Genomic DNA, 5,066 nt, shown 5'->3' with positions numbered 1-5,066 from the left:
ACACCAAGCTTCCAGCAGGTGAGTGAAGAAGCCACTATGGACATGGAAACGCTTTTCCCAATCACCCTAGAAGATCAATCAGAAAGAACCCCAGATCCCTTTCTAAGTTACTGATATATTTTGAAAAAAAGTTGCATTTTTTAAAATTTTATTTTTAAAATGTATTTATTTGGCTATTCTGGGTCTTAGTTCCGGCATGTGAACTCTTAGTTACAGCAAGTGGGATCTAGATCCCTGAGCAGGGATGTAACCTGGACCCCCTGCATTGGGACCTCGGAGTCATAGACACTGGACCACCAGGAAAGTCCCTCCATGGTTGTTTAATTTACTGTTTCTGGAAGGTTTACTCTTCAGCAACAGATAAAGAAAACATTTTTCATCTGATATAATGATCACATACTTAAATCTGTCAAGCATTTCCCATGTTTTCACTTTCTGTTTTACTCAAGAAGTCAAATTCTTTCCCAGTGTTTCATCAAAACTTAAGTCTTAGGTCTGTGCAAAACTGCTGACAAGTCTTGTGCCCATAATAAAAATTTAAAAATAAATAACATATTTTGATCCTACTTAATGAACTCTTAGTAAAGGCTGAATTAAATGTTTTAACCTCCAGGCATGTAAATGATAAGTCAGTGTAGGGGTGCAGTGGCCATTTGTTGTTGTTGTTCAGTTGCCAAGTTGTGTCCAACTCTTTGTGACCCCATGGATTGCAGCACACCAGGCTCCCATGTCCTTCACTATCTCCCAGAGTTTGATGAGATTCATGTCCATTAAATTGGTGATGCCATCCAACCATCTCATCCTCTGCTGCCTGCTTGTCCTCCTGCCCTCAATCTTTCCCAGCATCAGGGTCTTTTTCAATGAGCTGGCTTTTCACATAGGTTGGCCAAAGTATTGGAGCTTCAGCTTCAGTATCAGTCTTTCCAGTGAACATTCAGCGTTGATATCCTTTAGGACTGGCAGTGACCGTAAAAGTACACATTCTTCCTTTACCCTCCTGCTCATCTTCACTCAAGCCATTAAGTCCCAACTTTGGGTGTGCTGGAGAGCCTAGCATTGTTAGAAGCCCTAAATCATTCAATCTTATATCCTTTCCTGGGGAAATACTAAGGAAATTGCTGACAGACTGTGTATCCTATGTAAAAGTTCTGAAAAGCTCTGATTTTAAATGTTCCCAAGGCACCTCTTATTCAGCATGTTCTAATCAGTGGAAACAATCTTTTTATTCTAAAGCTGCTTATCCTTTTCTAATTTTTGACATATAGGTAAGTTTAAATAAGCTAGGAATTACTCCATTCTCTCCTGTTGTCTTGATTATTCTGTAACTATCATTTTTGTCATCAATTCCTGTCTATTTTTCTCCTGATTATTCTCTTAATTCATGTTTTCTTCCCCTTTCCCACTGCTTCTCATTGACTTCATTCTAGGACACATCTCTTTATATAGAGATTATTAGATTCATATCTATTTTTCAACATCTTGGTATTATTGCCTATTTATTTGAAGCCATATTATAGTACACCTTATTATCTTGTATTAATATAGAGGTTTAAAATCCACTAATATTCTCCCTAACATAGAGAGTTTAGATTTCACTAAAGAAAATAAAACGTGCCAGAATAACACATAAAATATTGATATTGTTTATGGTAACACCTACATTCCTTAAAATAATTTACCAGGCCTCCTATAATACTTAGTTTTTTTTGTTTGTTTGTTTTTTGTTTTTTGCTTTACCCTGTGTCTCATATAAGCACTCTTCCATTTGAGCTGTTTGCTCAAGTCAAATGGAATAGTGATTTCTTACTCTTACCAAATTCATTCACAATGCTAGACCTTTGCATATTGCCTTCTCTTGGCCTGAAGAAACCCTCATTCTTTCCAAGACCAGTTTTGATTTTGTAAGATATCTTCAGTCAGTCTCAGTTTAGCTCTCCTTTTATCAGGAAAATCTGTTCCAGTCTCTGCTTGTTTGGCATTCATACAATGTATTTTCCACACTAAGTAATCACAATAAAAATAGAGTGACTGCTTATTTTTAACTGTATCTATGCCATCACTGCAGATGGTGACTGCAGCCATGAAATTAAAAGACACTTACTCCTTGGAAGGAAAGCTATGATCAACCTAGATAGCATATTCAAAAGCAGAGACATTACTTTGCCTACTAAAGTCCGTCTAGTCAAGGCTAGAGTTTTTCCAGTAGTCATGTATGGATGTGAGAATTGGACTGTGAAGAAGGCTGAGCACCGAGGAATTGAAGCTTTTGAACTGTGGTGTTGGAGAAGACTCTTGAGAGTCCCTTGGACTGCAAGGAGATCCAACCAGTCCATTCTGAAGGAGATCAACCCTGGGATTTCTTTGGAAGGAATGATACTAAAGCTGAAGCTCCAGTACTTTGGCCACCTCATGAGAAGAGCTGACTCATTGGAAAAGACTCTGATGCTGGGAGGGATTGGGGGCAGGAGGAGAAGGGAACGATAGAGGATGAGATGGCTGGATGGCATCACTGACTTGATGGACGTGAATCTGAGTGAACTCCGGGAGTTGGTGATGGACAAGCCTGGCGTGCTGCGATTCATGGGGTCGCAAAGAGTCGGACACGACTGAGTGACTGAACGGAACTGAACTGATGCCATCTATCTGTGTGGCAAATATTGAAGAAATGTTTTCTAAAGCACATAATAATTAAATTAATTTACTACCATCTTGGTTAATAAAATAATTAATGTTCCAATATGTTAATTAATTAATCTGCTAATTGATACTTGGAAAGTGCCTGCCTTCCTTAAACATGGCAAAATAATTCTCTCTTTCTCTTTTTTTTCCTTGGTAACTCTTAGAGTACAGGATAAATCTTTAAAATTTAAGGGATTTGGATACTTTTATTATAAAAACACTCCTTTAGGGCTGGAAACATTAAATCACTTGCCTAAGGCCATATAACCAGTTAAAAGCAAACTGTTATCACAGACCAGAGAGATTTCTCCACTCAGTAACATTGGTATTTCTGCTTATAAATAATGTATTACTTTTGTCCATCTACATAACACATTACTACAAACAGTATCTTAAAGTAATATATACTTATTATTTTATAATTTCTGTGATCTTCTGCTCAAGACCTCACAGGTCTGTATTCCAGATGGCAGCTCTGCTTCGGTCTCATCTTAAGTTTGAAATCCTCTTTCACGCTCACATGGTTGGCAGAATTCAGTACCTTGCAGCAGCTGTGGAACTCCTGGTGACTAGCCTTCAAGAACAGCAGGAAATCATCTTTGTATCATCCAGTCCCTCCCTTTTAATGGGCTCAACCAATTAGGTCATGGTTACTGTGGCTGATCCCTGGAAGAGGAAATGGCAACCCACTCCAGTATCATTGCCAGGAAAATTCCATGGACAGAGGAGCCTGGTGAGATGTAGTGGATCCATAGGGTTGGAAAGAGTCAGACATGAATGAGCGACTAAACTAAGTAAAGCTGATACCCTTCTTGATTAACTTATACTTAACTGATTAACAACCTTAATTTTATCTTCAGAATTCCTTTGTCATACAACATAATCATGGAAGTGGTTTCCTATCATGTTCTCAAAGTCTGTCTGCCCTCAGAGAGAGAGGATTATACTAGGGCAAGGATCCTTGGGGTCATTTTACAATCTTGCCTATCTTGAAGGAATATGGTTTCCACATATGTGGAAATTAGAAAAATGATACAGACGAACTTATTTGCAGGGCAGGAATAGAGACACAGACAGAGAGAGCAGACATGTGGACATGGCAGGGTAGGGAGGGCAGTAGGGTGAATTCGGAGATTGGGATTGATATATATATACACCATCATATGTAAAATAGTTAGTGGGAACATGCTATAAAGCCCAGGAAGCTCAGCTGGATGCTCTGTGATGACCTAGAGGAGTGGGAGGGAGGTAGAAGAGGGAGGGGATATATGTATATATACAGCTAATTCACTTCATTGTACAGCAGAGATGAACACAGCATTGTAAGAAAAGCATACCTCAAATTAAAAAAAGGGGATGGAATATGCTTTCCCTTTGCATATGTTTTTAGAAATTATCAATTTTATTTTAATGAAAAAAATAAAATCTTGGTGATAAAATTGACTTGTGAATTACCTATTCCCAGTGGTGTTTCCCTCCTCTTATAACTGAGACAACCACTACCATAAATTTATATGTAAGAAGTTTACTTATGAAAAAATGAAAAGGGATTTCCTGAGTGGTGCTAGTGGTAAAGAACCCACCTGTCAGTGCAGGAGATGCAAGAAATGCTGGTTCAATCCTTGGGTCGGAGATGATTCCCTGGAGAAGGGCATGGCAACTCACTCCAGTATTCTTACATGGACAGGGTAGCCTGATGGGCTACAGTTCATAGTGTTGCAAAGAGTTGGACACGACCAAAGCAACTTAGCAAAAAAGTATAAAAATATTATAATTTACTCTGTTGCTTTTCAAATAGAAATTTATGAAATATTTTAGAGCAGCCCTTGTTTAATCTTAAGTTTAGAAATTATATATGAATGCTATCTCAATTTCATTATTTGCTATATGAAAATTTTTCCATATTATTAGTTATTTTTAACTGCTTAATTTCTAATATCTGAGGAAAATAATAAAATTTCTCTGGCATAACTGAAAATTTGTATCTCATGATATTTTACTGAATTTTTCTTTCTTGATGTTGAGGGTTTGGCATCTGATATGAGGTGTACATATATTCATGATTTTTACATTGCCAAAAATATTTCTTTAACAAATTATAAAATATGTATTTTATAAATAATACAGTTGATCCTGATTATTCATGGCTTCTATAATTGTGAGTTTTTCTACTAGTGAAAATTTATTTGTAAACTCAAAGTCAATACTCATGGCACTTTCGTGATTATTCACAAGCACACATAATAATGAATATTTGTGTTACCTGACATCCACATTCCCAAATGAGGCTGAATAAGAGTATGCTCTGCTCTCCTGTTTCAGCCTCATGTAGAGATGACCAGGGGATAGTGTGGGAGACAGGCCATGGAGTCCAAGAAACTAGATTT

Source organism: Oryx dammah, unplaced genomic scaffold (genome assembly GCF_014754425.2).
Source record: "Oryx dammah isolate SB20612 unplaced genomic scaffold, SCBI_Odam_1.1 HiC_scaffold_20, whole genome shotgun sequence".
Lineage (NCBI taxonomy): Eukaryota > Metazoa > Chordata > Mammalia > Artiodactyla > Bovidae > Oryx > Oryx dammah.
This window is presented reverse-complemented; position numbering follows the sequence as displayed.